Source organism: Colius striatus, chromosome 2 (assembly GCF_028858725.1).
Source record: "Colius striatus isolate bColStr4 chromosome 2, bColStr4.1.hap1, whole genome shotgun sequence".
NCBI classification, from domain to species: domain Eukaryota; kingdom Metazoa; phylum Chordata; class Aves; order Coliiformes; family Coliidae; genus Colius; species Colius striatus.
The window spans coordinates 103,731,841-103,757,837 of NC_084760.1; the positions used below are offsets into that span (position 1 = coordinate 103,731,841).

General features: G+C 37.9%; 1 protein-coding gene across 3 annotated transcripts in view; it reads left to right on the forward strand.

Moving 5' to 3' along the window:
* Window positions 1-25,997, forward strand: part of GRM1 (glutamate metabotropic receptor 1) — a 179,624-nt gene that overhangs the window by 11,138 nt on the left and 142,489 nt on the right. The gene's annotated exons all lie outside the window — the stretch shown is intronic.

Genomic DNA, 25,997 nt, shown 5'->3' on the forward strand with positions numbered 1-25,997 from the left:
GTGACTCTGTGGAAAATAGGTCTTCTCAAACAAACCTGATTTTATTCTCTGATGAAAGTGCCAACTTGGTAGCTACAAATAACAGCACAGATGAAATATCTTGGGTTTCTGTAAGGCATTAAAATAGTATTACAGGATATTTTTATTGAAAAAGCATGGTGCAATATCAGGAATGCAGATGTCACATAAATTAAAGCCCATCATACTAACTTCAAAAAGTAAAGAGTGACCATCAATTGAGATTAAGTCTACTGCATTGCACAGAGCTTGACAAAAGGTCCACTGCTGCACTGTCTTCATCAATGACGTACAAAGCAGAATTGCTGACAAGATGTGCAAATTTGTGAAATGGCAATCAATGTGGAGAAAAGGGAAGACTCGGATCTCTTGGTGAGCTAGGCCCAGTCTAAGAAAATGCATACTAATACAGTCAAATGTCAATCATAAATACAGAAATAAAGCACAAGTGTAATTTACACAGGGGAATTATGTTCCTTAAAAGAAGTAATAAATATTCTATACAATTATAGAGGAGTTGTATAAAAAAAAAAAAGCCCTCCAAAAACCAATCCACCAAAACCAACCCAAAATACAAAAAGCTAAAGTCATTCTTGAGAGAGTGGGAAATTTACCTCAGTCTGAGGACTATTAGTCTTAATGTTGCTATTCTTTGTTCAGTTCTGTTGCTGACATTTTAAAAAGAAAGTTAAAATGTTGAAAAGAGATAGGGATAAAGCTCTACATTTTTTGAGGACTGAAAAAAATGTCTTATAGCAGAAATCTAAACCAGATTACTTTATCTGGTTTGTCAAAAAGAGATGAAGCTTGATTTATCATAAAATGTTTCATTTCCTCTGAGCAAACAAAACTGGTAGGAGCTACAGGGCTCTGTATCCTGATGGCTAAATGCATAACAAGCACCAGTAGCTGATAAGCCCACAAATTCCAATTAGAAAAAAGACAAACATTTTTACTTGCGATGGTGATTAACCACTGGGACAAATGACTGAGGAAAATGGTACGTTTTCAGACTTCTGATGCTATTTAATCAAAATTTGCAGCAGGTGTTCCAGAACAGTTTTATTTGAAATGCAAGCCACTGGACATAGCACAGTGGGATCTGGACTGAATGTATTGTATGGCATTATACAGGTGATCAGATATGGAAAATTGACAGTTTGTTCTGGCATTAATCTTAATCATTTATTGATAGTTCTGATTATGTAACAGGCAGGAAAAAAGTGTAATTCGAGGAATATCTTAACATTCACATGTTTGCTCATTTTCCCAGTTGCCTCAGAAAATTCAATTGTCTGTACTGTTGATACTGACTGTAGAGGAAGAGAAACTCAGGACAAAATAATTCCCCATAACATTCAGTCTGCTGTAGCAGTTTACATACCTTATTTTAAGTCAGTATGGGTTCCTGTATGAGCATTTGGTTTTTGTTATGCATCTTGCCATTAGATTCAAAACGCACCTGGATGAGTTCCTGTGTGACCTACTCTAGGTGGTTCTGCTCTGGCAGAAGAGTTGGACTAGATGATCTTTCAAGATCCCTTCCAGACCTTGATCTTCTGTAATTCTATGAAGACAGAGCCATTTAATTCTTACTATTTTTGTTTACTTGGGGGAAATTTTCATTTTCATGTGGTTTTTGTACTGCACTTGTTTTCTGACTTGTGGTATACATGTTGGCCCCATGGCTGAAGAAAACAAGGTGTTTTCTAAAAGGATAGCGACCATTTTTCTATGGTCTCATGGATTAGAATACTACTTTGTACTAAGATGCTGTAATTCATCTGACAGCCCACACAAAATAAATTAAAAAACCCACTATGGAAGCAAATGAGAAGTTAGTGGCTAGGGTAATAATTAACATTCTTACTCAGCAGTTTTTCTAGAAAGGAATTCAGTGGTGAATTTTATAAATATTTGTTTTAATTTTAATAGACAAAATGTGGTCATCAATATTTTCTGCTTCTTTCTGAACACAAGTAGCATGTTACAGATGCCGTCTCTTCAAGAAATGAACATCTTAATGTCCTTTTACAAGGCAATTTAGAGCACAATCATGTTTGAAAACTCATTGTCCTTGTCACACCTGCTTGTGCCTTTTCAACTGAGTCCAAATATATGTGAAATAACATATTCCACTTTTGTCATAGCTGTAGTGTTGCTTGTGAAGTGTGAAGCAGAAATGGGCTGGTACCAAAAATATCCAAAGTCATATCACTGTTTTTATCGTTCATATCCTGAGGACATATGAATAATAAAATGATCTTTAAAATTCTGACAGTACATCTGTATTTACATTCAGAACTGTGATTCGGCTTTAATGAAGTCAATGGGAGACAATGACTGAAATTTAGCTATACAACTGACTCAATGGAAAGAATACTCACTCTTGCTTGATCCCAAAAGGCACATGAACACTAGCTTAACTTGAAGCACATGAATTCTGGAGGACAAGAATTAGCCATACACTTATAGGACACAGTTTCTGGGTATTGCTCACAGCATAGCTATGTCCAGTGCCTTACAAGATTAGGCACAATGTGCTTATCTCACATTAAAGACAGGCTTTCTACAAATAAAATTAGCATATATAAGTCTTGTAGAAGTTTGTGTAGTGGGTTAGGCTAGTGGGAAACCAAACAGCTTTAGAAATGTGCGTATCAGAGGATTATGAAAACTGATGACTAGGTTGACTAAAGAAAGGCAGCAGCCCATTGGAGAAAAAGGGCAGAATTTTGGATATGCTTCTTTGAAGAGACAAGTTATTTGCCACTTTCTTAAAGTGGAGCGTGGAAATAACTGATTAGCTTGGCTATCTTTTCTAATTTTGTAAATAGAACATTGGGGTAAGTAGACAGTAAACTGAATGCTGAAACTTCATTGTATATGCCCATGTGAGGAATTAGAACTTATTTTACTTGTTTTGCTTTTATAACTAATTTGCTGGAAACTGGATTATAGTAGGGTAAATGCCACCTGGATTTTTTTCCTCTCTCTTTTCTAATGAATACTCTTAGAGTGATGATTTTTTTGTGTTTAAATTCACAAGCTCAAACAGCTCTTTTATCATAATACCTGCAGGAAAACAGCACACAAAGCAGAAAAAGAAAGAAACTACTTCTGTGTCTCCATCACACAAAAGGTTCTCATGTAAAAGGCTACTGTCTTTTTGGTGTTACCAATCTCCCCTTATACAAACTTTAACTTCCACGGAGATTGTCTTAAAAAGTCTAACCTGTAGCAAGTGCTGACTTGAATTTCAGAATACATAATATCTTGGGAAATAGAAATGTTTCAAAAATCACAAATTACAGCTCATATTCAGAATAAAAACTATGTTTGGTTCATTGTTTAATAGTGAAGTTTTAATGTGTAGCCAGTAGAACACAGAAGATTACTTGGAGCTGCCATGAAACAGCACTGGGCTGCTTTGTTTTGGGGCAGAGTTTATTGAAAAGAAGACTTTTGTAGACTTTTTCACTGACTCAGCACTTTCCAAAGGGGAAAAAGTCCTACAAGACTCTTCTAACTGGCTCTACCTCTAACACTGGGTCTCATAATCACATCCACTAAAAACCACAGACTGTATCTTTCTGTACCAAGTTCTCCTTGTCTTCTATATAGCTTCCTCTCCCAGGCCTGTACCTCACAATCTGCATTGATACCTAGAAGAGCTTCCAAAAAGCTCAACTAACTATTATTTTCAGAAGGTATTGCCTTCTGGAAACGCACACACTTATTGCTAAATCATTCTTTTTTTGGTACTGTTTTTTTCGTGTTTTTACCATAAGCCACCATATTTTGTTAATTTAAACAGTAAGGTGTCTCTGGACAATACAGAATCAGTGATCATCCCCTCAGTCACTGGGAAGTACATTTTCTTTAGACTGAAAAAAAATGATAACTGAGCTGACCTGCACGCTTAGTTTTCAGACAGGCAAAGAATTTAAAAAGGGCTTTGTAGGCATTACAATTAGACTATAATAAGCCTTTTATTACTGTAAGTTATTTTAATCCAAAAATATAATTCACTTTCAACCTGATTCCATTGATGTCAATGGAAGATTTGTCACTGACTTCTGTAGGAAGAAGTTTTGGGTATAATTATTACACAATTTCAATGCAAATGTACATGCCTAAGGGGAAAATGTATAGGAGGAAAGTGGCTTATAAAACAGGAGCCGAGGGAAAGTCTGTATGTCTCACTAATAGAAACAATATATCTTCAGTTTGCCTTATTTTTATGTAGAAAGATTTCAGGGAAATATTCTGAAAATTCAAATCTTTATAAAGAATTGCTTCATAGTAATCTACATTTAAATTTCAGTCTCAAGGAAACTTGTCTTTAAGCTGCTACTAATTATCTTTGTGGTGACAAAAGATATTGTTATTTAGAATAAGGAGAAAAGGATGTTCTCCATACTGTAATGAGGAACACCAATAGATAAAGGCATACATTTTAATGAATAAGAGGGTAGGAATTATGTACACCTGCAAGCACAGATGTTTTACACTTTATTTATGCAACTTGGATTTTATTCAGAACATTTAAGTTCTGCATGCATCAAGGAATTCTGCCTCACTGCTAATTAGGAATAGATCCAGTAGACAAGAGAGATCTAAGCAGCTTAACAGATGCAGATGAAAAAAAAAAGTGAAACAAAGGAATTTTCTGACCACATCTCACAGGTAGACCTGTGCCAAGTCAGTGTCCAAACAACCAGCCTCCTGGAAGCCCAAACCTCACTTTTAGCTCAGTTTTTATTGCTGAGCATGTTGTCTTATAGCATGCAGTAACGCCCTTGCCAGCTGTCCTTGTTGTGTCCCCATTCAGTTCCTTGCCCATCTCCAGCCTACTCACTGTGGGGGAAGGAAGGGGCAGAATGGGAAAAAAAAGAGTTGATGCTGTCCAGGTGCTGTTCAGCAATAGCAAGACACTGGTGTGCTATCAACCCTATTTTAGTCACCCATCCAAAGCCCCATATAGCCTACTATGAAGAAAGTTAACTCCATTGCAGATATACATAGTAGACTCCAACTCAAGAAACATTTTATTTTGGCGATTGTCACTCTCCTGTGTGAAAGAGGTATTTTTTTTTATCCTCTCATGTCAAAACTGAAGCTGTACTGCCCACTTTTCTGATGTGCGCTCTAAAGGCTTGAACTGCTTGATCTGAACTTTTATGTCTGCAGAGGCCTCATTGAGTTTGTAACGTTGCCATAAGGAAGCTTTCACAACTAACACACTAGACATAATGACATTAGCATTTCAAACTCTAGCTAGTCAAATACTTAGAAGTGCAATATTATTTGATCTAGATTTACAGCCTAGAGCACTCTAATGCGCAATTCCCAGGTTGAACGCTTTGTGCTTAAGTAGCCTGGATATCTGTGTGAGCAGCTGTGCAGACAAGTTTTGGGGATGTGTTACAGATCAATGACATTTGCTACACATAACTTTGAAAGTTTCTTCATTTTTAAGATATTCCCAAGTGTTCTAGAAGCTGTGATTTTGTGGGAACTTCAAGTCTTTTGAAATAGGACACATATTTTGAAATGCAGAGTAGAGGCGGAGGTCCAGCTTTGGTGCCACTTGAGCAGAAGTTTCCTAAGATACATCCAACTCAAAATCACATGATTCTTCAAGCCTCTTCTTCATGGATTTCCCACATTGTATAATTGCATATGTGCACTCAACTAATTTTAAAATCTAGCCTGGTAAGTTCCTTAATGCCAATAGTTCTTTTGGAATGGTGATCTAGCATTTCATTCCTTCTACAGTTAAAAGCTGCTTAATACTTTGCTTTTTGTTGTTGCTCTGGAGTTTTTTTGTTTTTGTTTGATTGGTTGGTTGGTTGGTTGTTTTTTTAATCCAAAAAGGAGACTGAGCTTTTGGATAGTTCACTTTGTTATATCTTCCTGTCTTTCATAGTCTTGATGGTTACTCTGAAACGTCAGCAGTTTTCCAATATCTTCTAGTACTGAGTATTGCTGCATGAACAATTAAAACACTCTGAAATAGAATTAAGATAGTATGATCTCTCCTACAGTATCACACTTCTCATATCAACAACAAAAATATATTCTTTTTTTATACTCACAGCACTACTTTCAGTTCTTATCTATTATAATCACCAAACTAGTAACTGCATTCCATGATGGAGTCCAAGGTCATGCATGTACAGCACTTTTAGTTCCTGAGAGTTTAAATGTGTGTATATATTTAACTGAATATTTCTTTCTTTATGACCAGTTTACTGAATTACCTAGATCACGCTGCATTGATAACTTTTCTACCAGTCTTTCTGTCATTTGCAAATGTTATTGGTAATGCTTTTGTATTTTTGTTTTTTCAGGTCACTGATTAATGTTAACTAGTAAAATTTAAGAACAGATCCTTATGGGACACAATAAAGAGACTCTTATTAAATCAGTATTCCTTCACAGCAAGCATATGCTGAAATCTACCAGCCAGATTTTTATCTATTTTATATATGCAGTACTGATTCTTATAATTCCAGGTTCACAGCCAAAATGTCATGTAAAATGAAGGTAGATGTCCTGTGAAAATCTAACTGCGTTGCCATTATTACTTTTAATACCCAACCTGGTAAATCCATTGATAAAAGATGTTTTGTGTAATTGAATTGGAAACATCTAGTTTCCTCATACACAGAATGATTGGCATCTGTTATATTGCTCCACTCTCTTAAATTTTTCCTGTTCTAGTTCCATGTCAGCTCCTGAGTTATTTTGTCCAAAATGGATGTCAGGCTGACAGACCTATAATTACTCAGGTTAACTCATCCTTTTAAAGTATTGCACAACCCTGTTTTTGTAGCAGTCCTCTGGCACTTTACCACTTCCGACAGCTTTTGAAAATCATTTTAGTGGTTCGGAGAACTCATCAGCAACTTCTGTCAGAAGTTATCTGAACACATCCATTTAAAAATGCCTGCCTTTTGGAGCTGCCACTTCATTTCATTCTGAATTGGGAAGGGAAATTACCATTCATCATCACCATCAACACCGTCATCGTCTTCTGGTATGTATACATTATCTGTTTCTTTCCCAAAGTACAGAACATAAAATCTTATTAAATGCTTCTTCCTGTTCAGCAGAAACCCTTCCAGCACTGATCCATCACCATTATCCTTTATCAGTATTCTTTTCTTTCTTACTTTTTTTCTTTTCCTGAAATTCCCAGCTTCTAATGTTCCTCTGTTACCTTTTGGACTTCCATACCACATCACATAATTTCCTTTTTTTTTTTTTTTCTTCCTAGACAGTTCCCATCTAAGCAAAGAAGGTGGCTGGGGGGATTTACTGGGAGACGTAGAGGAAGGCAAATCTCTGCTGTCCAGTTTGGCCTGGCAGTCAAGTCTGGTTGGTGTCATTAAAAGGGCAAGAGATCACATACGAGACAACAGTAGCTGCTGCTGCTGTGGGAGTGACAGCTCTTGAGGGTAGTGGTCAGGGCTCCCATCCTCCACATCTTGGGAACTGCCAGGAATGACCAAACTTCTACTCCAGGGCTTTCACCCAACTCTGCATCTCAGGACTCCTCCTCCCTTCTCTTCATGTTTTTGACAACCTTTGGGTCATCTCCAGTTACAGAGCTCCTGTGTAACAGATGGCTGTTGCTGTGTATGTTACAAAGATGTCAAATCTCTGATAGTTGATCAAAAAGATTGCCCAGTCAACATTTGGGACACTTGAGTCCTCGTTGTGCCTTCAGCTGTGCCTACAGTTGGCTTTTGCATTGAAAAAACCCCATATTTTGTTTCTCAGGGATGGTAAGTCCAGCAGATACCTCAGGCGAAGTGTCTATCTGTTCCCAGTAGCTTTTTGACAGATCTCCACTTTATGAGCAAAGAAAGAAAACCAGCCATTTGTGATTAAATGATTTTTTTTCACAGTATTCATAGATAAGAAGCAAAATAATTTGTTGTATACACATACATGAACATACAGAACTGCTTTGGATGTTTTCCATTGATATACTGTTTTGTGTTCATTAATCTCTGCTAATCCGGATATCCACTCAAAATAAAACATTATTTAGAATCACAGAATGGTAGGGGTTGGAAGGGACCTTTAGAGATGATCTAGTCCAACTCCCCTGCAGAAGCAGGGTCACCTAGGTCAGGTCACATAGGAACATGTCCAGGTGGGTCTTGAAGACCTCCAAGGAAGGAGACTGCACAACCCCTCTGGGCAGCCTGTGCCAGGGCTCCGTCACCTCAACAATGAAATAGTTTTTTTCTTATATTTAAGTGGAACTTTTTGTGTTCCAGCTTCATCCCATTACCCCTTGTCCTGTTGCTATCTACTATAGAAAAAAGGGATGTCCCAACCTCCTGACACCCATCCTTTAGATATTTATAAATGTTAGAAGAGGAGAAAAAACACAACAAATCCATTCAAATTAAGTTGTCAAGACAAAAATAGCTTGCAAAGATCTCAAGAAATGTTAAGAAAAGCAGAAAGATTTCTGCTTTTAACTTTCTTTAGATTTGTTGGATTAGAGTGCAGGCATCATGTCAGAAGAGCAGCAATGCTTGTAAGAGAGCATTTATCAAGTGCTAACAAGAGGATGAAGGAAAATTGAAATGCCATTACAATCTTATTCTTCATTAAAAATGAAGTACTACATTTTCCACTAATTCGTTTTGACAGATGATGTTCTGATAGAGTTGACATCTATAACAAAATGTGACTAAAGTGGATGCAATTCAGGAAGTGATGTTTCTCTTTTTTTTCTTTCCTTAGCACTCTGATGTCAGTGTCATAGATAATTCAGACTGGGACTTTTTTTCCTTAAATTCATTCATCTTGACCATCAGTACTTTTTGCTATAGGCAGATATCTACCTATAAAAACTGCAAAACCCTTAGCTTCTTAGATTGTAAGCAAAATGAAGTAATTAATGTGGTTGACATTGCCAAGTAAAACTGTAGCATCTAACCTCTTTTTTCCAGGTAACGTGTCAGGTGACATTTTCAAGCATGAATTTGTTAACAGTCATTTCTATCTCAAGTTGGATTTCTTTCATTGGAAATTCAAAGATTATTTTATTATAAATGTTAGTGAGATTTAACAGAAGATGGAGTGCTACGAGGGGATTCTCTTGCAAGTTACTTTCTTGTAACACTTCCATTACATCTGACTTTTGGTTGTAAGCAAGGCTGGTAGTTGTGTTTCATCAAGATACTGCAGAGGTATTTCAGCAATGTTTTAGATATAATTATTAACCATGATGTTTGTCTGCTAGTTATTGAGATAGACTCTAATCTGTGGCTGTGAAGTGTCCAAAGAAACTAATCACAACAAATCAGTCTTAAATCCAACCTGAAAAAGGTCCTGGTACTCCTGAGCTTTTCTTCAGATGTTATGATGAAGCTTCCCTAACACTCATTGAGTGAACATGATTCCAAGGAAGCACTGGACTAGTTAAGGGTCCAACGAATGCTTCCATGAAGAGAGGTGATTCTCCCTGGGCAGATGTGTTAACAGTATGCCACCAAATATGGTCTCAGTGACACTGAGAACCTAGCTACTTAGTTGTCTTTCTGAGTGTCTTTTCTCCACAAATGCATCAACAAAAATTTTAGGGAGCAGAGAACAGAGAATCATATAATCATAGAATGGTAGGGGTTGGAAGGGACCTTTAGAGATCATCTAGTCCAACCCCAAAGACACAAGGAATCATCAGATACAGTTCCTTTGTCTGCAGAATGCTATGAAATACATTGTTTCAGAAGATTTCTGTATATTAATTCAGTAAAGATACAGTAAACACAGTTTACTCGGTTTTCCTTTTTTAATAATTGCAGTAAGGGGTCAGTTTATGTTATCTTTAAAAAATAAATTAAATTTATCACTAGCAGAGTCTAGTGACTTACATTTTTTTTATCAGATCGTGTTTTGTTTGTTTTCTAATCTCTTGATTTTGTTTTTAGCATGTCTTATTGGCTTGCTATTCCCTCTTCATCAGCTAAGGAAGATGCAATAAGACAATATGGAAATATTGCTGTTCTATACTGTAAAAATTCTCACAGGCACTGTATAAACCTGCAATCCCTATTTCTTTTCAACAATCATTTGCTTGAGCTTTTGTTTTTCATAGAAAACATTAAATCAATAGAAATTCAGTCCAGATCATTTCAGACTATTTTTAAAGGAGCATAATTTAAAACTTTGGTTTTGAATGAATAAGAGCTTGGAATTTTTCAGAAAACAGTGATCTAAGATTAGGGCAGGCAAACTAGTTAGTTAAAAATATAAATCTTGACACAAAAATATTACACTAATAGTCATCATCCAAAACAAAGCCTTTGCAGTGGTCAGAAGAAAAGTAATGATATACCTTTCACTTCAACTGACATTTAGCAGACTTCAAAAATCTTGCAGAGCCCCCTTTGTCTTTTCTGATTCCTTGGTAATCTTGCCTTAGCTGTTTCACTCACTAATAAGATGTACTTGATGATCGCCTAGAGTTTGGTAAAAAATTCTGTGATTTTTATGCTGTCCTTAGATTTTCCACTCTGTGGAAAACCACACCCTGAGGTTTCTTCTCTCAGAAGAGATAACCAGTTTATGTCCCAGGCTTCCAAAACCTATGAGCATGCCTTGTCAACTATACATCTTTGCTCATAAACATGGCTGTTAACTATCCTTACCCAGAATAAGCACCCAAAGGATATATAGAGGAATGTTGGAACCAAAAAAGGCAAAAGTTAGAGGACAAATGTTGTTGATACACATCTTTCATCTCTTGGCCTTCCTTCATCAAGTTGAAATAGTATTTTTTAAAATGTCAAAAATATAAATCCTAAAATCCCTCTTTTTTGCACTTGTGTATGAGCATACCTCTTGATTTGATCAGTGAAGTCTGCATCCTCAAAACAGAGTACATTTTGGCCCTTACAGTGTCATTTAGCATGCTTTCCAACAGCATAAAATAGTCAAAGCTGAAAAGTGAGGTCTGCACAGAGTATCTCCTTCTCATAATATGTTAATATGCATAACCATATGCTTTTCTGATTATATGAAAACCTGGACAGATGTATATGATAAGATTGTAGTTCCTTTGAAAATACCATAGCAATGTGAGATAGTTCCTTAAGGATAAATCTAATCTTAGACATAAAATGTCAGAAACAAAATATACAACACCTAACTGTTATGAAGGAGGAAGGACCGTAGAAAAGTTAACAAAAGATGCACATGTTCATACAAATTCTGTCCATGGTTTTGAGGCTCTTTGTTGCCAAAGATTTTGGAAGAGTAAGCTTGCTCACAGTTGTGCCAGTAATTCCTGTAATCAGGCTGACATTTCAAGATCAGCCTTCTGCATTTGTACCAAAACACAAACATCACCCTTTGCGTGGGGCTGCAGGAACAGTAAAAGAGAGGCCATTGCATTAACAGAATACAGTCAGGGACTGACAGTGCTTGGCGGGCACCTTTCACTCCCTGTGCGTGTGGGAGAATAACAGCTTGGAATGGGTTGCTTTGCATTGCTTGTGAAAGTTGCACATATTGCGTACATGAGAGAGCTTCTTATATCCTTATTCATCTGGGTAAGCATCCTAGAAAGGTTTGAGCTGAATCTGTAAAGGAAATATGCTGAGATCTGTGACAACAGTTTGTGTATGATTCTAATTTATCACTAGCAGCCTTTTCTTTCTCCTTTCCACATTGATATTTTGCCTGTGCAACCAGGAAGTCTTGAAATGGGTCCTGATGGCACAAAGGGAAAGAACAGTTGAATATTGCTTTCTGAGGCTCCAAACAGTTTAAAAGGACATAGAGAAAAAATTCTATTCAGATTACATTTTAAATAAAAACATTGTTCACTATTTATTGAACACATCAACGGTGGAAAATACAGCAGCATTTTAGAAATAGAGAAATCCTGCTGATAATGAAACAGCTAAACACTTCCTGTGCTAGTTCCTTTAGTGGATGTGGGATTTTCCCAGACTGAGCATCTCTACTCTCATGTAGTGCCCTCACTTTCTTATTCCAAGCAGCTGTGCGTTTGTTTCTGTACACAATCACATACAAAAATATCATTTGTTGATTCCAATCTAATTATAGAGTCTAATAGGAGAGGGCTCTTCAAAACAGGCTAAGGCATGCCTCATTTACTTAAAGGTGTCCTGTGGGATCACTGCATCCTCATCAACTTCTCAAATAGGCCAGTGCATGCAAACCATGCAAACAAATTATTCAGTTGCATAAAAAATAGTGCTAAGAAAGAAAACATTTTATATTTATATATATTTATATAAAAGGGACATATCAGCACCATCCAAAAGTGGTGTGTGATGGGTACGTGTCTTAGTTATGTCTTAAGAAAAATCATCAGCTTCTTTCTGCAGCAGTAGGGGAAGCATCAAGGTTTTCTATGTTGATTTGGTGAAATCTTGGATCTGTATTAACAATCATCAACTTTAATTTAAATGTCTTGCTTACTATGGGGATGCTGAGATTATGTGGGATTTCTGCAAAGCACTAACAGGTCTTCACTTAAGTGCCAGAAATGCTTTGTTGGAGAGAGTTTATATGAGACCTCAGTGGTATACAGAATTTGTAGTGACCTCTGCAGTGCTGTTTTTTTTTTCTCTAAGAAGACCTATTTCTCCTCTCCAGCTACTCAACACTTTTATGAAACTTTTATGAGCTTGCTGTCATAAATAACCTCAATGTTTTAGTTTGTTCTTGTAATATTGTCCAACTTAACACCTATGATTAATACTGATTTGTGCTTCTGAAGCTTAATGGCAATTAATTAAAAGAAGAAAATCACTTTTGAATCCAACTGAAAAAAAAAAAGAAAGAAAACAAGAACAAAATTGTTCAGTATGATTAGAAACTGAAAATTGGTTTATTTTTGAATCTCACATGTGTTTTGGTATCAGCACCTATTCAGTTTATTGTATTTGGGTCAGATCCAAGAAACAGATGATATCTGGTCTGAAAATATTCTACATGTCTGAAGGATTCAATATCTTTTCACTCTATGTTGCTTACATCTTGTCACAGAACATTATGTTATTTCATACCAGAGGCATGTTAGCAATGCTAGGTTATACAACACCAAAATAGAATTTGTAGTGTCATGAGCTTTTGGCTCATATCCTCATGGTTCCCAGTCACGACTTTATGAACTGATTTTCTAACACTTCCAGTTGTAGATGTATATTTGTTGAGCTGCTATACTCATATTTCTCAAAAGTAATTCTTTTTGCTGGAGAGAAATATATTGAGTATTTTAGTGCACAGATCAAATCTACCACACTTGCTGTCACAGGATCAAGATTCATCCATGTAGTCATGTATTGGTTCAGACAAGGCAGAAATATAGATCACCTTGAAAAGCCCCATCATCCCTCTAAACACTTGATGGAGACTCTCATCAAAAGCTCTGGCATGTAGTGGGCTGTGCTTCATCACAGTGCTGCAGCAGCCACATAGACTTACTGAGGAGTTCCCCACAATGCTCCTGCTGGGAAGATCACACCTGAATAGCTGCAGTTAGATTTTTCCTCGTTCCCATAGCTGTGAGATCAGATTCAGACATACTGATATTGCCCTCTGGTCATTGTCAAGGCTGAAAGCCTTGCTTTTATGCTACCAGCAAAGGGCCAAAGCTTAATCTGGTAGGCCACCAAGATATGTGTCACAGTCTGTCATCTCATAGTATGCTTTGATGGCACTCTTGGACAGCTTCTATACAGCAAAGTGTACAAGTATCTGTCTTGTCCCACTGTACTTGGATGTGCTCAATATATGCACAGGCTCAGCCTCTATCCTCCCATTTTCCACCTGTTACCCCTCCATCTTGGGTCACCCAGCTCCTCATGTTCTCCCTCTCCTCTGGCTTCTCTCATGAGTTCCCATGTCAACAAACCAGACACAGGCTAAGAGAGAGGCCTACCCTGCCATCACTGGACTCTGGGAACCAGGGCAGCCCAGCTGCCAGGGAGCCAGCTCCTGCCTTGTCCGGCCTATGTCCTTCCCTGCCATCTCTACCCCATCTTCAGGGCCTGTTATTAGTGCCCTCTTTGCTTTTCTACTTAACTGCTGCCCTCACAGGTGTTTTGGCCCTCACAGGTGCAATTTGTGAAAAGAAAGAGTGGTAGGAGCAAGGAAGGCTGTGCCTGTTTTCTCTGGTGCTTCCAGGAGGCTGTAGTTACTTTGTCAGCTTTTAGTAGAGGGTCATTCCTTTCCCCCCATCCATCTTTCCAATAGCATTTATTTGAGGATATAGTACCTGAAGCTGTGCTGGGATGGCATGACCAGGTTCAGATTGTTTCCATCTGGAGACAGGAAACTACTGGGACCTTCTGTACCTTCTGGGACTGACTATACAACTTGTGATTATGCAGATGGCATTCCTCAGGAGCTACCACAGGGCTGTGGAAATGGAGAAAGCAAAACTGCAGTGTGTGAGGTAATGGCTGTTACCTGTTTCATGAAACTGTGGCAGTTGTGATGGTTTTTTCCTTTTTGGGCTTGGCTAACTCAGTACCTATGCTCCATCCCATTTCATGCTTTTCCATCTCAATGGCAATTCAGAGAAGAGATGGACCCTTCATCTTGCTCTTATTTTACAAGTAGTGTTTTTTAAGTGCTCTACAATATCTCATGTTTTTGCTTATCACTTTGTCCTACTTGCCTTTTTTTTTCTGCCTCACAAGTCTGCCGTTTTGAAGTTCCCTCTTTTATATTACCTCTGTGTGAGCTATGCTAAGTAAACTGATAATTTGCTTTTTGCGTGTTGTAATTCAGCTTTTGTATTAATTTCCTGTACTAGCTCTGCCTAGATTCTTAGCATTAAGTCACCTTTTCATCTGCAGATACTACAATAACCTGTGGGAAAAGGTATTTCAAATGTTTCCCTCATAAGCATAATAGAATCATAGAATGGTAGGGGTTGGAAGGGACCTTTAGAGATCATGTAGTCCAACCCCACTGCAGAAGCAGGTTCACCTAGATCAAGTCACACTGGGCAGCCTGTGCCAGGGCTCCCTCACCCTCGTAGTAAAATAGTTTTTTCTTATTTTAAATAGAACTTTTTGTGTTCCAGCTTCATCCCATCACCCCTTATCCTGTCGCTAGATACAACAGAAAAAAGGAATGCTTCAACCTCCTGACATCCATCATATGGAGATTTGTAAATATTTATGAGATTTCCTCACAGTCTCCTCTTCTCTAGAATAAATAGTCTGAATTCCTACAGCCTTTCCTCATAAGAAAGATATCCCAGTCCCCAGATCATATTGGTGGCCCTGCACCCTGCACTGGACTCTTTCCAGAAGTTAATGCCTTTTAACATCATGTAATTAAAAAATTTCTATTGTATTAAACCTTAAGGTTATGAGCTGAATTAGAAATGCTGACAGGAATATCTCACCTCAGCTTTGCTGTTGAGAGAACCATTTAAAATTACGATTTTTTTGTTTCAAATTTATTTCTGTCAGTCTCAAGTCCTACAAACACTTTTCCTATGTATTTAACTTTTCTACTGCAAGTCTTCTAAAGCATTGCTCTGAGTGTTCAGGTTACCATATGTAACAGTGTTTGCAGAACTAGGACTTCAGCTAAGGGGTGACTGGAAATGTTTTGACTAAATGCTTTTGGGAGGGGGGAATGTGACTGAAAAAATATTTATAAAGTTAAATTCAATATATTTTAAAATGTTGATTCTATAAAAACGAAGCATTTTATTTTTGCTTATACATACCAGTTGTCTTTTTCTAGGCCTTGTTCTTACATTGTTAAAGATGTAATTTTTGCTTCTTATCTCTAGCTTTCAGACTCAGCATCTAAACCTTTCTGGCTTGCTTTCTTCTTGTATCAATTGAAGAGGCAGAATTGTTTAATATGCTATTCTGGATTTCTTCCATCTGTGATGATATACTTGATTATAGCTGATTTGTCATAATAGTAAAAATCAAAAGCAGACTATGAGTGAGGCTAAACTGTTCAGATAATGTTAGGATATTATATTTTCATCAAAATCTTTAATGGACATGTCACTGTCTTAAACATATTTAAAATAAAACACAAGTCTTTCTTAAATAACATAATATTCTGAATAATTGCCATATCCAGGGATTTGATAAAGCATCCATCAAGAAGTCTATCTTTTCACTGGAACCAAACTCCAGAAGTTTATTCCATCTAGGTAGTTTCTCTAGTGATGGATAAGGAGTGATTAGATTTTTTAGACAGAAGACTAAGATTTATTACTTAGACATTATGTCAAACCTTATATAATACACATACAGAGCTGTGGCTCACATAAACAGAAAGTATTGCTTTCTGAAATCATATGTAAGCCAAAAGTGTCCTAAAGGCCATGAACATTTAACTCTGGGGTTCAAGTCAATAGCTTTTTGGAGATTTGTTTCAATGATACTTGTTAGCAGACAGTAAGGAATAAAATTTAGGAGATGATTTGGTCCTCTTAAAATTAATAAACATCTGATAGTGTAGACACTGAAATCACTTCAGTGAGAATAGGTCTGTGTTGGTGTAAGCCTATCTAAGTGCCAAGTGACCACCAAAACCGTTCTATCATGTCCCCTCCTAAACTGGACAGGGGAGAGAAAAATATAGGAAAGGACTCGTAAGTTGAGATAAGGACAGGGAGATCACTCAGCAATTACTGTCACTGGCAAAACAGATTCAACTTGGGGAGAATTCTTTTGATTTACTAACAATGACTAAAACCAGAGTAGAGAAATGAGAAATAAAAACTGAACCTTAGAACACCTCCTCCCACTGCTCCTTTCTTTCCAGGTTTCTGCCTCCTTCCCCTCAGCAGCACAGGGGGATGAGGAATGGAGGTTATGGTCAGTTCATCACAGATGGTCTTTGATGCTGCTTTGTCTCAAGGGAAAGAACTCCTCACGCTTTCCACTGCTACAGTATGAGGTCCTTCCCATGGGAGACAGTTCTCCACAAACTGCTCCAAAGTGGGTCTCATCCATGGAATACAGTTCTTCATGAGGTGTCCAAATGTAGATCTGATCCATGTGATTCTCCACACATTGCTCCAAAATGGGTCTCATCCATGGGAAAACAGTCCTTCAGGAATGAACTACTCCAGCATGGGTCCCCCACAGGGTCACAAGTCCTGCCAGCAAACCTGGTCCAGTGTGATCTCTTCTCTCTCTGAGTTACAGATCCAGTGTGGGCTTCTCAAGGGTTTGCATCCACCCACTCTGGTGTGGGGTCCTCCCTCAGCTGAACGTGGATCTGTGCTTCATTGTGGCCTCCATGGACTGCAGGGGCAGGTCCTATCTCACCATGGGCTGCAGAGGAACCACTGCTCCAGTGCCTGGGCACCTCGTCTCCTCCTCCAGTGACCTTGATGCCTGCAGAGATGTTGTTCTCACATTCTCACTCGCTTCTGGTGCTGATGCAGTTTTAGCACCTGCACAGCAACTTCTTCCTCTTCTCAAATTGTTAACATCTATCACTAATTGTCTTGGCCTTGGTTAGTGGTGGGTACATCTTGGACCTGAGTGGCACTGGCCCTATCCACAGGGGAAAGTTCAAGCAGCCTTTTTCTTGAAGAAGCCACCCCTGTAACCCCCAGCTACCAAAAAGTGACCACACAAACCCATCACAAGTTCCAAGCACTAACTTCTCCTTAATGAGAAATGAGTAAAAATAGATTTCAAAAAGTAAACTTATTTCTAGTATATTTTCCAGATACCCCCTAAAATCATTCATAATATAGGTTATCAGGAAGTGTTTATAGTCTGGGTGACAATTTATGGAGTATCTCGTGATATTTGGCCCTCTTAAATCCCAGCTCATGAAAACAGGATTTGTGAGTATCTTGGTTCACAAAAGTAAAATAGCCATTTTTAATTATTGAAATTGTAGAGAATGAACAAAAATTGATTGTTCTGTGTCCTCAGGTTCAGAAAACCAGTAGGAATCTGTTTTTAAATTTCCATTCATTCCATTATGTTCAAACCTTGATTCATAGCAGTGTACTTGTGTGTGTGATTTTTGATAGCTCAAGGCTGACAATGTTTTCAATCATGTGCTTGAAACATGAGCTGACCTAATCGTATAATGCCAAAGCATGAGCAGAACTGAGCATATATTTAATTCCTTCTTTTTGAAATATCTACTTGTATTTAAAAAAGGAGACTATTGTTCTCCTACTTTGATATCATTCTGGTTAGTTTTTAATAGCTTGGGTATTTTTTGTAAATGATTTAACTAACTGCAACCTTCATAATAAACTTTAAAAAATCAGAGATTATTAATAGGACAATATAGAAACTTTTCTTATGTTTACTTTCTCCAGTGTCATGAAGAAACACACAAAAAAAACCAGTCACTCTTTGTTCAAGCAATTCCAACTAAGAGAACCAATCAACACAATGTTAGGCATCACTAGATTATTTTTAACACATTTTTAAGAAGACAAAAAGCTCCTCACTGATAAGTCATGAACAGTAAGGCTAAGTTCAGCAAACAAATTTGTTACAAATACTGTATATCAGCCAGGGATTTTTCCATTAAAGGATGAAACTCTAAAGCTGCTTGTTAGACACATAAGAAATAAGCAATCTTTGAATATATTTTGGAAAAAACCCAACCTGTTAGCACAAGACCATATTTTGACATTTCTTTTATTAAGGAAGTGTCATTTATCACTAATGTTTTCATTACTTCAGGACTGACTTCACCTGTGCTTGTATTTCTGACAAGAATAGCAATTAGTTATTCAAGATGATGCACCTGCTTCATTCATGATGAAGGCTTAAATATAACCACTTTACTCAGTAGAAGAATTTTACCTTTCTTTATGTTTTCTTTGCTGACATAATACATTGCTATGGTAAGCTGTTGGCAAAATGTGTCTACTTTTTAACTAATAACAGAAGGAAATCTAGCATTTATTAATGTCATGTGGATTTTCTTATTTGAAATATAGCTTCATTTCTCTGAAAAGTTGGATTGTAGTAGGAACAGTATTGTTTAATGGCTACAACAATGACATAAATTCACCCTGTCATCTTCTGTTTTTTATTTTCTCCCTTGTACTCAATTTTATTTGACTTCAGAAAATGAAAAGACTAGTCTGGTCTCAACAGCTCACTTTGTGCATTTCTGGAATTCTTAAGCTCTGCAGATAATAATCTGTAAGCACAGATGGCAGAGGTCTGTAGTGTACCAAAGATGACTCAGTTCATTCATTTAACACATTCTTCTGTCCTTTATAAGACTAGAGAACAGTTGCTTGGGAATCTCCGGTGGACCTAGAAAACTTTGCTAAGATATTTCAAAAGAAGACAATCTTTGTAGTGCTATTTCAGTTTCTAATAATGAATTGCCCTCTCCACAATGAAAAGATGGTGAGGCCTCTACACAACACAAAGTCTGTCCATCTATCTCAAAGAAAAATAGCAAGGAAAATGCTGACTTCTACAGAGCCATGAGTTGGCCTAGGAGGCAAGCTAGTAGTGATTAGGAGGTTTGTGATACCTACATTGGTGGTAGCAGGCTACACGCAGCTTTAGAACAGAGGATCTGGACCTGATCTGGTTGACAGGGACTAGTGGACAATCCAGCTGGTATCTGGTAGAAGAATATCTGCATTTAGTATCTGTGATGTTCAACCTGTATTAAACTCTCCTTAGGTGATAAGACTTGTTTCTCTCTTATTTAAAGCCATTGTATTTAGATTGGAATAACTATTTCAGCATTCTTGGTAAAGGATTTTTTTTCCCTCTCCCATTAATCTGAAAAGCATTTAGAATAAAATGAGAGGTAGAATTTTCCTTTTAAGCTTTGTATTTAGACTGGGATTTTAGGTCTAGTGACATTGTGGTTTTGTTTTTTCTCCACTGTTTTGTCCTGACTGATAACAGAATTTGAGCCCACATCCATGCAGAATTCTGTATTGGAAAGCAACCAGTCCTTTAGGGTTTGTAAAAGGCTTTAATAACTTGACTTGCCTGCTTTCAAGTTGTCTCTTAAAAACTCCTGAGGTGATATACACTCAGCGAAAAAAGAAAATGATGCTGAGAACATCATATCTGAACTCTGAAAAGAAACTGTGTGGTCAAGGGCTTTCAGTAGCAAAGTCAACATTAAGTGAAGAGGGTTCACTGAAAAAGGAAACAGAAATCCTATTTGGAATGGCTGATAACTGGTAAAATTCAGTCCTTTCTGAAATCAGTGTAGATTTTAGCCTTGAAAAAGATATTCCAGGGAAACATGGAGGTGTTTGATCTTTGCTCTTTCCACAGTGACAGAAAAGCCTGGAGAAAGAAGGACTGAGTTCAATGGTCCTCGAAACTGTATGCCAACAAAGCTGCTTTGCATGAGTATAGCATTATGCTTTGGATATACCAAAATAACACACAAGGACAGATCAATTTCTACAACTTTTAATTTGTCGTCAGCCTGCTATATTCAGGGTTAAATGTAGACTTTGGCTTTTATTTTTAACTCTGCCAATCAAAAGTGTAGACAAATGGATGTAAGAGGTTGAATTATTTCTGTTTAGAAAGTAACTCCTTGTCATCTGAGATGGATTACCTGATTATGTATGTGCTTCCAACCTGTTACTAACATACTAGTTTAAATCTGCTGATTGAAGTTACTTAGTTTGCAATGGATTAAGAGTATGTACATGATTAATATGATCCAATTGAGAAGTATATTAAAATGGGAACTCAACCATTTGCTTGTGAATTGACCTTATTGAAAGATGCCTTTGTGGCATAGGTAAACATGGGGTGTTGTAGGAGAGAATTGGTACCCTTTTTTCCTTTCTCTTTTTTTTTTTTTTTCTCTAGTCATCCAAAACCTTCAAGTCTTCTCAGACTTATATTTGACAACTGTACAGTTACTGTTATATTTAGTATTATAACTAGTTTTTAAAAGTTATTACATCATATCAAGAAGTAATTTAATCAGATCACGTCCCTGGTCCACTCTTCCCATATAATCTGCTTCTGTGATAGAGAAGCTTTTGAGTAGCTATTCCCTGCTGTTACGTCATGCAATTGCTCTTTTTTTCCTCTTCATTGTATATCTGTCAAAAAGCAGCTAATTAGCAGAGGAAAAGAGATGTTTTAGTAGTGAATCAATACTAAACACTGAAAAAAGCTTCATACCTCTAGTAACATATCTACAAGCTTGGCACAGTGAAAAAAAAGATCATAATGTTGAGAGAAGAAAGAGGAGGACAGGCAATGATCTCTCACTTTTTGTTTGTTAAAAGGGGAACCTTCATCTGATATGACTTGTCTCTGTAGTATCCCATGGTGAGAAGCTAGATTTTTTCATCTTATTGGTGCATGTGTTTGCAGGGTACGTGGTTTTGTGTGTTTATCTTTCATCTAGACTGTGGTTACTTCTGCTGTTTAGAGTACTAAACACAGCAAATAAGCCCTTAATGGCACTGCTCATAGTCCAGGCAGGTGAAGTCACTCTTGCTCCCTTCCTTTTGCTATTTAAATGCATTGGAGCATTCCTCCAGTTATGGTCCTCTGCTATGGGTTTTTGTTGTTTTTGTAGGTGTGTCTCTAAAGGGGTCTCTAATAAAGTAGCTGATATTTCCTATTGGCAGTGAAAGCAGAGTGTGAGAGAATAGCCTCAGTCTTCCTCTTCAGAGTTATGGTTTTCTCTCAAAGATTTTTTTCTTAAGCAGGTGCTAGGCTATAAGTCAAAAGGATGTTCTCTGCAGCATGAATAGGAATAACTCATATTTCCTTATACTGGTGCACAAATTAGAATGTCATTGCATTAAATTAGACATTGATTTAAATGACACAGTGTTTTGGTTATAAACCCTCTGAAAACAGAGCACTTCCTGTCATGTGGCTTGGGAGGACCCACACAACCTCTCTGTGCATCGCTTAAGACAACAATGTCTAGGATTCTCATAATCATCTCATTGCATTTATATTCCGTTTTGTGAATGAAAAATAAATGGTTCCCTTGATGAAGAGAATGGGTGCAAATTTGCCAAACAGCTATAATATAAAGAAGAGCGTAAACCTTTTAGATGTAGCTCAGGGGTTCTGCTCCCCACACTGTTCAAGTGTTAATATAAGCAAATAGTGTTACTTCAGTCTAGTTGTGGCACAAATGTAATACTTACTGTCTCACAGGAGCAATTTGTAGGCTAAATTTTTAGTACTCTCTTCTTTCGTGTCTCTTCGGTTGATTGAGATAGCATCTGTGATTTTTACTACAGCATCATAATGTTCTTGTTAGGATATTTAATACATAGAATGCAATGACTGAGAGTAATTCCTGCTACATATAGTTCTCAGTGGCATCTTCAGATATGTGTCTCTGTCTCAGGAGTAGCCTTATCTAGAATTTTTACAGTGATGAAACAAAGCTGTTTGGCACTAAGTGTCATGAAAATCCTCTTAGTAATGATTACAGCCATGATAGGATTAGAAATCACCTTTGTACTGCTCTACAGACTTTGCTTGAGGCATATAAGGAAAATATTTAATTCCCTGAACAGGGTAAAAATGGAACCTAAAAAGAAAGAAATTTGTTAAAAATTAGTAAGGTATTGTGGGGCTCAGAATATGTACTGGTTCACCTAGTTTTGAGTAGAGGTCAGAAGGATATTCAGTTGTTTATAGCTTCACAATAATAAACACTTTTGCTTTTCACAGCTGACCCTGGTAACAAAAGGCAGTTGCAGATAAAGGTGGATATTTTCTTCAATGGATCTATCGTTGGCCCCCTTGTAACTCTTCACTAACTACCATCTTGAGCAGATTTCTTTCATTACACATTTTATCTCTCAGCTGTTGCATGTGTGTGGATTGAAATGGATGTACCCAGCAAGCTGGTACAGATGGATATGTTCTTGGCTGTTGCACAGAATTAATTACTGTATTCTATGCTATGTATGCTCTTACATTGTGCTTACTCTGGTAGCTGAGTGCACTGAACAATGTACCTAACATCTGTCACATGTTCATTTTCTTCCTGACACTTTCCCTTGCAGGGAGAAGGTGTGCAGCATGTTGTCTTACTTGGCAAACAGACTGAGAGGACTGCCTGGGTCATCAAGTCTTCTCTCTGTCTGTTGCAGACAGCTATGTTATATAAATGCTCTTGTGAGCTTAGCCAGCACCAGTCTAACATCAGATTGCTTTCTTGGTGCTTCTGCTGGAAAGCTGTTCCACTCTTTTTCTTTTTTTTTTTCATGTAGGGGTTAGAAAGCTTTCATTTTTAGCTTCAGATTGTTTCTGCCTGTTTGATCTTGTGTCAGTGTATTTTTGATCTTGATTAGCATTTCTCCTTCTGAGCTCTTTATCACATTTACTGGATTTAAGGAGAACAACCTTACTTCATCTTAGCCTATATATTGTTAGGCTGTTGTACCATTAGTACAAATGTAGCTATGTTTGAGGTAATTGTTATTTCCTCAAAATTAAAGCTGTGAAAAAGAATTCCAAGTGGATTTAATGTCTCATTTGTTGCAATCATTAACTTAAATTACACAACAAATATAATGATGTACTGATGTATGAGAAAATCCCATTCGACCTTACTATTTAGGTAGGAAATCTACTACATTTATTTTCTAATGTGCATTACCTAAACAGCTAAGAAAATTTAGTTTAGTCCTCTGGCTCGCCTTACGTAAGACATTAAGAATAATCCTACTGGTTTCAAATGAGTCTGTATTCCATAAAGTTTCACATGAATTTGGGAAACTGGGGGGGTTTTAGCCCTGGCTGGGTGCCAAGTGCCCACCAAGTCACTCCTCCTCCTAAAATGGACAAGGGAGAGAAAAATAGTACAAGAGGTTTGTGAGTTGAGATAAGGATAGGGAGATCTCTCAGTGATTAGCATCACAGGCAAACCAGAATCAAATTGGGGAGTAACTATTTGATTTACTAACAAACAATCAGAACAGAGCAGGGAGATGGGATATAAAACCAAATCTTAAACCACTTCTCCCACCTCTCCCTCTTCCCAGGACTCGGCAATTCATTACAGATAGACTTTGCCACTGCTTCTTCTCAGGGGGAAGCCTCCTTGCACTTCCCACTGGTACAGTGTGCAGTCCCTCCCATGGGAGACAGTCCTTCATGAACTTCTCCAACATGGGTTCTTCCCACAGGGGCAGCTTCTCACACATTGGCCCAGTATGGGTCATCCATGTGGAAAACAGTCCTTCAGGAACAGACTGCTCCAGCACAAGTCCCTCACAGGGTCACAAGTCCTGACAGCAAACTTGCTCTGGTGTGGGCTCCTCTCTCCCCACAGACTCCCAGGTCCTGTCAGGAACTTGCTCCAGGATGGGCTTCCCATAGAGTCACAGCCTCCCGCAGGTATCCACGCGCTATGGTGTGGGGTCTTTTACTGGCTGTATGTGAAACTCTGCTCCCCCGGTTGGCCTCTGGTCTACAGGGGCACAGCTGCCTCATCATGGTCTTCACCACAGGGGAATCTTTCTTCCAGGACCTAAGCACCTCCTCCCCCTCCCTCTCCACTGACCTTGGTGTCTGTGAAGATGTTTTCATATTCTCACTTTCTGTTGCTGCTGCTGTTTAGCAACTGGGCAGCAACTTCTTCTCAAATATGTTATTCACAGAGGCGTTACCTCAATCACTAATTGGCCAGGCCTTGGTTAGTGGAAAGTCCATCTTAAAATTGACTGGCAATGACCCTATCATCTGCAGCCAAAGCTTCTAGCAGCTCTTTATTTAATGAAGCTATCCCTGTAGCCCCACTGCTACCACAACTTGGCTTAGATGAAACCATTACAGAAACTAATTTACTTCCAAAGCATAAGTTGTTTACTAACAACTGTCCTGCTTCAGTCTGGACTCTGAGATAAGTCACAAAACAGTGCAACTCAAACTACCTAGCCTTAGGTCTTCGATGAATGCAGACTGTGACATGTAAATATATGGAAACAACTTGACCTGTGTTCCTCTTGGCATATGACAAGCCCTGCACAGGCCACACCATTCAGCAAAGCATGGGGACATGGAATGGAGCTGTGCTGCTGAGTCCACAGTGGGGGCTGCTTTGTGGTGTGTTCCCATTAGGCACAGCTCTTCCACTCTTCTCCCCTTCCTAAGACCATGAAGGGCCATGGCATTGCTCCCTCTCTTGAGTATATCTGGCTCATAGACAAAAAACCAGGCTGATCTGCTTGCTATATCTCACATTGAGTCACAGACTGGAAAAGAGACCATTCTGTTGTGCTGCAAATTTGTGAGAAACTGGGGCAGTTCAGGGCACAAGTCTGGGGAACTTGAGTTTTGTGTTTGACACTAGATCTGGTAGATTTGACTGCACCCTAGTATGACTATGGCTGTCATAGTATGTCTGCATAGTGTGTCTTATCTGTGGCAAATGATCCACATTTCTGGAAAAATGCACTTATTTCTACTGTATTTATAAAGAATGCCTGAAGCATCTCTATCTGAATTTTCTGTCTGGTGGCTACACCTTTTGAGCTTTGATTACTTTTGTTGAGGAAATCAGATTGATTCAGAGGTCTTCCTCTTTGCAACTCGGTATTTCAAACTGTTGCTGCAAAGGGTGAAGATGGGTGTCTTCAGTCATCCCTTTCTTGAAAAGTTCTGGGTGTAGAAGTGATCTGCATATCTGATGTTACTTCCTTAATAAATTAACTAAACATTACAAATGTGGGTAGCATAAAATTAATGCTTCTCAAATCACTTTTTGTTACTGTTAATAGATATTTTCTTTCTGCAATCCATCTGCTCCTCTTGCCTGATGAATATTTGTTATAAAGCCTGTGCTCATGACAAACAAAATATTCAAAGAAAACTTGAGATTTCACCTGTCTCCATAGCTGAAGGTAGTTTGAGTTTTGTAAAGCTGTTGGTTTGGCTTTGTAAATGTATAAGTAAAAAAATGAAGTGAATTTGTGAATCTGTTTGGACTGCAAAGTTAAAATATTTCTA